This window comes from Silene latifolia, chromosome 4 (genome assembly GCF_048544455.1).
Source record: "Silene latifolia isolate original U9 population chromosome 4, ASM4854445v1, whole genome shotgun sequence".
NCBI lineage: Eukaryota > Viridiplantae > Streptophyta > Magnoliopsida > Caryophyllales > Caryophyllaceae > Silene > Silene latifolia.
In genome coordinates this window covers 43,237,192-43,248,947 of record NC_133529.1, presented here as the reverse complement: position 1 = coordinate 43,248,947, position 11,756 = coordinate 43,237,192, and the positions used below count along the sequence as shown (strand labels likewise).

Sequence of the window (11,756 nt, the reverse complement as noted above, 5' to 3'; positions counted from 1 at the left end):
ATGGAGACGGTTTTTGACCCGGACTCCGAATGTACTCTAATTACTGCCAAAACGACCGTATCGGCACGTAGATGACAACTAAGAGGTTGACATTAATATTTGAGCAATCACTTGACGATAATCTTACGAACTGTCACTAATCGTTCCGCGAATCAAACATGCGGCCCAATCATCACCGGGTGGTTTGCGAGGGTGCGAAACGAGGTGTCTCTGAGCCCCCACTTTGACCGAGGCTTGGACAAGGCGAAAGTCAAAGTATAGCCATCAGGTCAATCGAAGATTACAACCTGACGACTATGGCGACGCGAGGCGGCTCAAGGGGTCTGAGCCAAGGACCTGTCGTCGGGAACATTTTAGAGTCTGTCGACTATTGGGGAGGGTCGTTTAAAGTCCATTAGACTACGTAAGGAGGCTCGCCAGCCATAAGAAGAGATCATACCTGAGATTTCTTCGAACTTCGCGGGGAAATAAGAGATATTGAAAACAGCAGGACGTCGGTAGAAACTGCTGGGGATCCGCTTGCGTCGGTCTCAAGTGAACTCTGGCGAAATTTTGGAGGCTGAATCTGCTTGCGTTGGTCTCAAGCGAACTCGGGTTGGGGAACATACCGACGACTAGGAACATCTTGATCGTCGTAGGGGAAACCTTGAGTGAGCGATCTTTGCAAAATACTCTCACCTGGGATAGACGACTAGGAACATCTTAATCATCGCGAAAGAAAGTCTTGAGTGAGCAGTACTGCAAAATACTACTGCGCTGGACATAAAAATTGAGCAATACTGCGAAATACTGCTGCGCGGGATAAAATGAATTCGGACAATACTGCAAAATACTGTCGCGCTGGATAAAACGTGGCCCGGAACGAAAGAAAATCGTCGAAACGGACCAAAAGAACATAATAGCATTGAAGAAGAGGCGCACCAAAGATGGGCCCACGAATAACGAACTCATAACGGATTTTTGAAAATCCGCAAGGAGGGAACAAAAGGAAGAGGCGCAGCAAGAGCTGCGTCTCTTGGAAGAGGCGCAGCACCTGCTGCGTCTGTTCCCCAATTTGGCAATTCCGCGTAAAAACGCGAAAGTCAGAAGGTTTATGTTCATTTTATTCGAAACATAAATCACTCCATTCTCTCTCAAATCTTCACCATTTTCGTCGAGGTTGGATTCAAAAGCTTGCTTAAAATATGACTAATCGAGGTATGTGCTTTAATCTTGCATTAATCTTCCACATTTGTTGAATTTTGAGCCGCGAACATTAGGGTTTTCGACCCTTTCGATCGAAAATTTGGGGCTTTTCCCCCAAATGGATTTGTCTTGCCAAATTGATGCTAGAAATGGATAATAGGTAATGTTAGGAACATAACCATGTATTTACTTTGGATTTTCATCAAGTTTTGAGCCCTTGAGCGAATTTTGAGACGGTTTCACAGCTAGATCGTAAATGGCTTCGAAAATGGCCTTAGGATTGCCCATTTGTGATGAAACTTGATATTTGGGATCCTTGGGTGATGGGTAAACTTTCTACCATCTTGGAAGTTTGGTTTGTGACAACTTTTTCAGGACACTTTTTAGGGCATAACCGCCATTATAGCGAAATGCTGCCGAATTTCCGACTCGAACCCGAGACTAGGCCTTGACTTTGTCTTGACTTGACTCAATTCATCACATGAGTGATTGAATTGGTGGGAATATGGCCAAGGATGGCCAGAAATGGGGAATTCCGGGGCCTTGAAGGCTCGAAAACTTCTTAACAAAGGCTTGTCGTCATGGGGCGCGGCCTGAATTTGCTTTAATGTTTGCAGGTGACGATGCTTCTACTTCTGGGAGGGATCCCATGGACATAGACGCCGCTGTTGTTGAGGAGGCTTTGGAGCAGGCCTTCACCGCTGCGGTGATGGGCTGCCGCGACGAGGTTCCCGAGGAGGAGGCTGCTGAGGAGGAGGAGATTCCGAGACGGGCCCACCTCGGACGAGGAGGTCGTCAGCTGAGAGGTGCTCCTGCGTGGGCTGAGACCTGGGAGAGTAGGCACCTTGTGTGGGCTGCCGAGGGTCACTTGTCCTACAGGACGGTGAAGAGCTTGGTAAATAGGAATTCCCTAACTCATTACCTATCCTTTTCTATTTTTGTTCAAATTCCTTTCAAATTTACTCAAAACTAAAGATAGCTTTGTTTCAAATCATAATAGGAGGCCGGGAACATCCGGTCGTTCTCGGGGTACACGACGGCGATGGAGCATTACGAGCGGTTGTCGGAGGAGGAGAGAGCCATGATCGAGCGTGGAGCGTTCGGTCCTCTGGTTCAGGTCTGGAGGGATATCGTGAAGAGGAAGTTGCGGGCCAACCTTAGCCTGGTCCGCGCTTTCTTGGATCGATTTTGGGATACGACTTCCACGTTTCACTTGCCTTTTGGTGAGGTGGGAGTCACCTTGGAGGACTACGGCATGATTTACGGTCCTGCCGTGTGGGACCGAGGAGATGGTGTGGCGGAGACGGCATGAGGGCGGATTCGGCCGAGGCGAGGAGGTTGATCGGGCTGGAACCCGTCGTCGAAGGCATTGCGGTGCCGGGTTTGGTGCCCAGTACCTATGTTCGAGATTACTTCGCGGGGAAGACCCCGTTATCGGTGGTGATCGATGGGAGGGAGACGGCTCCTCCTCCTTGTCTGGTGAAAGCGGAGGGCTCGTCTGTGGCTTTGGTGGTTCTTGTCTTCGATTTACCTCGGAGACAAGGGTGAGAGGTCCGTCGACGAAGCTTCTCCCCTTTCTTTCTCGACTGAGTTCCCTAGGGCGCCGGGACCGGGTCATGCTGGTTTTGCGGTCCTCATCCGCTTTATGAGGGCCATGGTTCGTCCGGGAGTTGATGGAGAAGGGACTTCTCCCGGCGCCGTTGGACTGGGGCTCTTTTTTGGAGGTATGAACCTTCCTTTAGACCAAAGTAAATTCCTTTCTTTTATCAAAGATCAAAAGATCGTCATTGGCTATTCTGTTTTGCAGGCGTGGGTGTACTCTTACTTTCCGGACCTCGCGCCCAAGAGGACGGAGCCGTTGGAGAGGGCCTACCCCGTGGTGAGGGATTGGGTCATGTGCCGGACGAAGAGCAAGCGTTCTTCTCACAATGTCTACCGGCGGGATGTGAACGCTCTTCAGCTGAGCAGCGTGAGTATCCCATTTGTATTCATTCACACCTTCTTATACTTTGTTTTAAATTGATCATAGGAATGACCTTTGCCTTTATATTGTCGCAGTGGGTGCCCAGACCTTGGGCGGAGTACGCTGGAGCGCCTCCTTTTGTCGCTGAGGTCCTTCGACCTAGGAGCTCGAGTCGGCTGCTGTTGTGGACGTCGATGGGTCCTGTGTGGTATCTGGGCGAGCGGTTAGCTCGTCAGTGCTTTCGGGGCGCGTTGACGGTTCCCGTCGATCCTCCTAGGACGATGTTTAGGGAGCCTTCTGAGGCTGAGAGGGAGGCGGACTTGGCTGGTGCTAGTGGCGACGACCTTCTTCTCCCTGACGAGGATTACTCGGCATTCCTTTACGGGAGGTTGGCGTACTGGCCAGTAGTGGTGAGTATCTTCTGTTTCTTGTTGGATCTTGATTTTCGAGAATCGCGACGAAAGATCATCGATTAACGAGAGCCATTTTGCAGGAGGTTGAGGCGGCGGGCATCGAGCCCCCAGAGTACCCCGAGACCCTCGAGTACACTGACGCTACTGGGAGGACGACGATCTCCGAGCTGCGTGACTTTGACGTGGCTATGACGGATGCTGGCCTGGATGACTGGCAGCATCTGATTCGGAGGGTGAGTTCCCATTTTGCATAGTTTTCGTGTAAGAACACATTTGATTGAATTTGTTCAATTTTGCTGAGAATTACTTTTTGAAAACGCAGGTTGCGCCATCTCGGTTCGTGGCATTATGGAGGGTGGCCAACCGGCTGCGAGCTACCGCCATCGAGGCACTCGTCGGCGGTCGAGGTCGTCAGGTATGAACCTCATTTGTTTTTCCTTGATTTTTGGTTTTTTCAGTTTTGTTTGAATTGATTGACATGAGCCAATTTCTTGTTGTCCACAGGCCGGTCGTGAGCTGGAGCGAGAGTTGACCCAGTCTCGGGAGGAGACGGCTCGTTTGTCGAGGGAGCTCGAGTTTCGGGACGCCGAGATTGCCGCTCTTATGGCGAGGGTTGCCGAGCTGGAGGGTGCCCAGCAGTAGCTTTTGCGTGGTTTTGTAGACTTGATTTTGAACATTTTTGGACTTGTTTTGGGGCGCAAGCCCCCAGTTTACTTGGATTTGGACTTGTTTGGGGCGAAGCCCCCAGTTGTACATTTGGACTTGTTTGGGGCGAAGCCCCCAGTTTGCTTGTACATTTGCTTTTTTTGTTGTATATACGACGGCCTGAGTGCCTTTTGTCTTTCTTTGGGTTGTGTTGGTTGTACCTGCAGTTAGCTTTTGAACAGTTTGGTAGACAACGGTTTATGCCGTCATGCTGCCGAAATTTACATAGAAAATCACGCAACACATACATTTTTATATACACATAGGGCCTTTAATTAGTGCAAAATGAGACTCGAAAGGACGTGAAAATGCAAAAATTTTGCCGGAAATGACCGGACGGTAGGGAGGGTTACCCCCTAAAAAAAAAAAAAAAAAAAAAAAAAAAAAAAAAAAAAAGAGAAATCTATAAGTTAGAAAATGGAAAAAAAAGAAATTAAGAAAATGAAATGACTAAGTAAATGTTGAAATAAAAAATAATTAAAATGAAAACTAAATATAAAAGTGTGAGAAAAATGGCGGAAAATGTCGATGTCGCCTCGAAATGCGTGTCCGCGGATTAAGGAAACCTGAAGCATGGTAAATTTCTCGGATTTACCAAAATAAAATCCCGTAGGAATAGGAAATTATTTGTTTATAGAATTAGGAAAGATCCAAACGCGGAAATCACGAAGTGAGGTCAGGGAAGAGGCGCGACATGAGTGCGTCCCTTTGAAGAGGCGCAAAGCGGTGCCGCGCTGTTTCCCAAGCGTGTCGGTTCGACGGTTTTTTGAAACAACAATTAGTATAAATAGAAGCGTCGACGAAGCTTTAAATCATATAATTCTTCCGTCTCTTCTTCGTCGATTCACACATAAAAACTCCCAATAAATTTTCAAGAGAAAATTATCATCATGAATACTTTGGAGATTCGCTTGAAGGAATGGACTAATGAGTTCTCGAACATTGAGAAACATGATATGGGTGCTTATAACCTTGGGTCTTTATTGAGTTTGAAACTCATTAAGGTTGTAAGACCGTTCTTGGATGCTTGCCTTGATTATTGGGACCCAAATTATCATGTTTTTGCGTTCCCAGGAGGTGATATTTGTCCTTTTCCGGAGGAAATTGCTGCTATTGGCGGGTGGGACCCTGAACATTTACCTGCCATTCCTTCTACTGCTCAAGGGTATAAGAGTAAGTTCAGAGATCTGCTTGGACTTACTAGACTTGAGGTGGATCGCCTCGTTACTCCGAAAGGCGTGAGGATGCTAGATTTTATAGACCGATTCATCAACAGGGCCGACCCTACTGTTTCTTATGTTGCCAGGAGGAGGGCGTTTGGCTTCTGTTTGCTGCATGTGTATGTCTTTCAGGGACATGTTGATGAAGATTTGAGAGGCGATCCTCGTCTTCTGGGCCTTATTGAGCAAATGGAGCTGCGCAGGAGCTCAGCTTGTCTATGCCTAGGGGAGATCATTTTGGGTTTGGATAACAGGAAATCCAACCGTGATCTGCCGTTCTTGGGGAGTCCCGTTATCCTACAGGTAAAAGACACCTTTCTTTCTCTTGTCTTTTTTTTTTCGTTTTTTTTTTGCGGGTGTCTAATACCTGTTTTTTTGGTAGGTTTGGCTTATGGAACGGCTCCGACTGCTCGAGCCCCCAGTTCATGCACTTTCCTATCATGCCCGTATGATTTCGATGAGGACACGGCTGTACATGGCGGACTTCACCCGGGTCTGCGACTATTGGAAGAACAAGCTGAAGAATGATGATGGCCCGCCGATCGGTGGGTCGTTCCGTGGTGGCATCTCAAGTCTGTCACTGGAGTGTCTTCTTTGGATCCTACTAGGTCCGTGCGCATTCCTGGATTGGAGTTTATGATATGCATCTTCCCTGAGAGATTGATGAGGCAAGTCGGGTTGAAGCAGATGATCCCTAGGCTTGACACCGTTCCGCAGACTGCCATGGCGCTTACTACAGAAAGCCGAAGAGAGTGGGCTATGAAGTGGGCCCAAAGAAACATGTGGTTCTTGAACTTCTCCTCCAATGCCTTGTGGGTGTCGGACTCTTATCTGAGGTGGAGGAAGGCTGCAACTTCGGAAGAGCGCGAAAAACTGAGGAAGCGCGAGCCCGTTGATTACAAGGTGCGCGAGGGAGAGAAAGAGAAGGAGAGGCATCTAACTGAAGGAGAAGAAGAAGCCGGGTTTCAAGTTATTCATCCTTCGAAGAAATCGAAGACTACTCCTGTCGCAGAGATGGTGGTTGGCAAGAATGGAAGGGTTAGGCCTCGAGAAAGACCGTTGGTGATTAGGTCTGAAGTGGTGCAAGAGCGCCCGGCTCGAGGTTGTGACAAGAAATACGACAAGAACGACAAGGGCAAGGGAAAGATGGAGGAATAGCCCAAGTCTTATTTATTATTTAATTATTATTATTATTGTTGTAATAAAAAAGGAGGGATTTTTAGAATCCTAGCCTAATCTATTTTTATTATTTGTCGTATTATTATTATTAGAAATTGAATGAAATAAAAAGGTTAAATGGTTATGAAACCGTTGTGATTTTCTTTAATTATTCTTGTCGAATTTCATATGCAATGCAAATGTCCTTCTATTTACATTTTAAATATAATGGTGGGTTGAATCCCGTGAAGGATTGCCTACGTATTCACTTAAAAAAGCGAAATCAAACCCTTGCGCGTAGTTCGAGTAAATGTAAAAGAATAATTGTTCGAAGCAAGAGCTTGTAATGAACATAGAAAATAAGCATGAGCTTTTGCTTACTCGGGAGGTGCGAATTTAGTTTGTTTGATGATATGAGGATGACAAGTTTGCCAAGATGCAAGAGCATAGTGACATTCAAATGGGCCAGGGGCCGCTTATTTAGTGCCACAAGAGCGACACTTAGGTTTACGCGAGGCGCGTTTTTATCCTATTCTAGGCATAGTATCGTTTCAGTTGGTCGAGATTTGTGGGGTTTGAAAACTCATTCCCATCTAGGTCTGTGATTCTAACCGCGCCTCCTGGGAGTATGGATTTGACTAGATATGGTCCGGCCCAATTAGGTTTGAATTTTCCCCTTGGGTCGACAGGTAAAAGAGCTCTAACTGATTTGAGAACTAAATCTCCTTCTTTGATGTTTCTTGGCCTAACCCTTTTGTTGAAAGCTCGTTTGATACGTGCTTGATATGTTTGGACATTATGTAAGGCACGAAGCCTACGTTCATCCAGGAGGATGAGTTCTTCGTATCTATCTTTCTTCCAATCGGCTTCCGGGATTTGACTTTCTAGCAGAATACGCAAGGATGGTATTTCTAGCTCGACTGGTTGTACGGCTTCCATGCCGTAAGTCAAATAGAAAGGAGTAGCCCCAGTGGGCGTCCTAACTGATGTACGATACCCCCACAAAGCGAAGGGTATTTTGCTTGGCCAATCTCTATAATTGTCAGTCATTTTCTTGAGGATTGTGACGACATTCTTGTTAGCCGCCTCTACCGCGCCGTTAGTCTGTGGTCGATAGGGCGAGGAGTGATGATGCTTGATCTTGTACTTGGCTAGCAATTGTTCGGTTTCGGCTTGGAAGTGGGATCCATTATCGCTAATGATTTCATGTGGGCAACCATATCGGCAGATGATGTTATTCTGTATGAATTTGGCTACGTTTTTGGCCGTAAGAGCGGTGTAGGAAGCCGCTTCTACCCACTTGGTGAAGTAGTCAATTGCTACTAGGATGAAACAGTGACCTCCTGTTCCGGCTGGGGTTATTTTCCCAATTATGTCAATTCCCCATGCGGAGAATGGCCAAGGAGATGTCATCGTATAGAGCAACGAAGGAGGGACATGTTGTACGTTCCCGAAGATTTGACAGTTGTGGCAGTGTCTCACATATTTGATGCAATCAGATTCCATTGTGGTCCAATAGTACCCCAGACGTGTGATTTTCTTTGCCATCATAGGTCCACTCATGTGAGGACCGCATTCTCCGTCGTGGACTTCTTCCATTACTTTTCGTGCCTGTGATTGATCAAGGCAATGTAGGACTACACCAAGAGGTGTTCTTTTGTACAATTCTCCTTGCATTAGGATGTATTGGGAAGCTAGTAGGCGTATAGCGCGTTGTCCCCTTTTGTCCATATCTGGTGGATAGGTGCCATTGAGCTTGAAATTCGGGATTGCTTGGAACCGGGGTTCTGTGCGATTTCTTCTTCATCGGTAATTTGATGGACATAAGCCGGCTCCGACCGTCGTTCGATACACAAAGGCATTTCCATCATGTAATCTGGCATGTTTATCAAAGATGCAAGTTTCGCAAGAGCGTCTGCAAATTGATTTTCTTCTCGAGGTAGGTGTAAGTAGGTTACGTGATCAAAGAATTGAGCGACTTGGTCTATCCTAGCCTGATAGGGTGCTAGGCTTTCACTTCGGATTTTCCAGGATCCTGTAACTTGGTTGATGATTAGTGACGAATCCCCGTGCACTCGGAGGTTTTTGATGCCTAAGCTTACTGCCGCTTGTAGTCCAATTAGACAAGCCTCATACTCTGCGGCGTTGTTCGTCACCTCGAAGTCGAGTTTGACAAAGAATCGGTGTATGCTCACCTTCAGGAGAAATGAGCAACACTCCTATCCCAAATCCTCTTAGGTTTGATGCTCCATCAAAGTATAGGTCCCACGAGTCTACATCTGTTTGAAGTATATCCTCGTCGGGAAATGACCAAGTATCTATGGTTTGTGCGTCGTTGATGGGATTTTCTGCGAAGAATTCGGCGACGGCGCGACCCTTTATTACTTTCGGGGCACATATTTGAGGTCAAATTCCGAGAGCATCATGGTCCATCTTGCCAGGCGTCCGTTGAGGACGGGTTTCTCGAAGAGGTATTTGACTGGATCCATTTTGGAGAATATCTTGACGGAGTAGCTAAGCATGTAGTGACGTAGCTTCTTCGTTGCCCACACAAGAGCGAGGCATGTCTTTTCGAGTTGTGAGTATTTGCACTCGTATTCCAAGAACTTCTTACTTAGGTAGTAAATAGCTCTTTCTTCACTTCCTACGGTTTGAGCTAACATGGCACCCATGGCGGTTTGATTCTGTGAGATACAAACCAAGAGGTTGATCTTGTTGTGGTGGCATGAGCACTGGTGGTTTAGCCAATATCTCCTTGATTACTCGTCGAACGCCTTTTGACAATCATCGTCCCACATGGTGTGGTCTGTTTTCTTGAGTTTCTTGAAGATAGGCTCGCAAATCATCGTGAGTTTCGATATGAATCGACTTATGTATTGAACTTTTCCCAGGAATCCCCTGACTTCCTTTTCTGTTTGAGGTTGTGGCATTTCGATCAGAGCTTTGATTTTGGAAGGATCTATTTCTATGCCTCGTTGGCTAACGACGTATCCTAGGAGTTTGCCCGACGTTACCCCAAATGTGCATTTTTGAGGGTTGAGTCTCATGTTGTACTTCCGTAGCCTTGCGAAGAACTTGCGAAGGTTCGCAATATGTCCCTCTCTTTCCTTGGATTTGACAATCATGTCATCTACATATACCTCGACTTCTTTATGCATCATGTCATGTAGGAGTGTAGTCGCGGTGCGTTGGTATGTAGCTCCGGCGTTGATCAATCCGAACGGCATTACTGTATAGCAATAGGTTCCCCATTGGGTGACGAACGTGGTCTTATGCATGTCTTCCATGGCCATTTTGATTTGGTTATAACCCTCATATCCATCCATGAAGGATAGTAATGCGTGGTCTGCAGTATTGTCCACCAATATGTCGATGTGAGGTAGAGGGAAGTCATCTTTTGGGCTTGCTTTGTTCAAGTCCCTAAAGTCAACACAAACTCGGATTCTCCCATCCTTTTTGGGTACGGGTACTATGTTAGCTACCCAGTCAGAATACTCGGAAACTTTGATGAACCCGGCTTTGAATTGTTTGTCAACTTCTTCCTTAATCTTTAGAGCCCACTCTGTTCTCATTCGTCGAAGCTTCTGTTTCACAGGTTTGAAACCTGGCTTAATCGGAATCCTATGTTCGGCGATATCCCTGTCGATCCCTGGCATGTCTTTGTAGGACCAAGCGAAAACGTCTTTGAATTCATTTAGGAGGTCTATGAGGTCGGCTCGTTCGGTAGAGCTCAAGGTAGTCCCTATCCTAAGTTCTTTGGGTTCTAGTTCGGTTCCTACATTGATGGGTTCGGTGTCCTCAATTACAGGCCCCCCTTCCCCTTCCCCTTCCTGTAGTATTTCTTTGGCTACATAGGGAGGTATTTCGGTCAAGTCTGGGTCTTGGTCATCCTCAGTATCATCATAAACAGAATTGCACTCAAGATAACGCAAAGAGTAAGCAGAACCTGATTTATTCATATTAAGATTCGAGTAAAGTTGAAACAAAGAAGCCAACTGATCCATGGTCAGTGGCGGTAAAGGGACAGTAATTGGGGCATTTCCCGAACTACTGTGGCTACTTGAAAATAAGCTAGGAGAAACGAAGGGAGTGGGGATGACGACAGGAGTAGACTCTCTAATGACTTCTCTAGACTCGACTCGACTCGACTCCGACTCTGATTCTGATTCGAACTCGTCGTCTTCTGGTTCTTCTTTGAACATCTCTCCTTCTCCAGTGGTGAGCTTGAAGAGTCTTCCTTGATTGTTGGTCCATTTGATTGATTTTCTCCATCCTTTCTGCTGCTTTGTGTCGATTTCTGTGATCAATGCGGTGGGGTTGAAGCGATCGTCTTGAAGTATCGTAGTAATGATCTCATCTGCGCGCGCCTTAACAAATCGGTCCTCTCCAAACAGGAGGCTCACAGCTTGCTCGTCTAAGCAAGGTGCTTGACGGGTTTTGACGGTAGGAACCGTTTCTGGGGGGATGAAGTAGCAATCGTGAAAGATCTCGATTCCGGCTAACTTCCTCTCGAGGTAATGCCAAGGTTCGGGAAATCCGTGAAAGAGTTCCGAACTTCCTTCTTGAACGAAGTATCCATTCAAGGTAGGGAGATATGGCCTCATTTGGACTCCTACGTACTTGCGATTTTGGACTTGGGCAAGCATTTCGAGAACTTCTTCTGTTGTGGGTTTGTATCCTAGTCCAAGTGGTATTCTCGATGAGTTGCCTTTCTTGTATGGCGCGAAGGTGTTCTTCCGAATCGGGTTCAAAGGCATTCCGGGGAAGTATCCCTGATTTTTGAGCATGTGGTTGACCACCAAGTTAGAGTAGGGATTATAGTATAAGGGTGCCAACTCACTTTCTATGACATTTACACTTTGGAAGCCCCCAAGTTCGTATATGGGATCCGCAAGGACTTGATTATTTGATTGCTTCTCGATTATGGCCTTGATGGGTGACGAAGTGATCGTCACAACTTTGCCATTTAGTGGGATCTTGATCTTTTGATGAAGGGTGGATGTTACTGCTTTGGAAGCATGAATCCAAGGCCTTCCCAGAAGTATGTTGAATGAAGCTTCGATGTCCACTATTTGGAAGTTAACCTTTCGTTCGATTGGTCTCGTTGCTATG

At 46.6% G+C, this 11,756-nt stretch overlaps 1 long non-coding RNA gene across 1 annotated transcript; it reads left to right on the top strand.

The window, feature by feature from the left end:
• Positions 1 to 2,992: 2,992 nt before the first annotated feature.
• LOC141652221 (uncharacterized) lies at positions 2,993 to 3,747 on the top strand. Its single transcript, XR_012547048.1, has 3 exons — positions 2,993 to 3,154; positions 3,244 to 3,558; positions 3,642 to 3,747. It is a non-coding gene; the product is annotated as an uncharacterized LOC141652221 (long non-coding RNA).
• Positions 3,748 to 11,756: the final 8,009 nt, after the last annotated feature.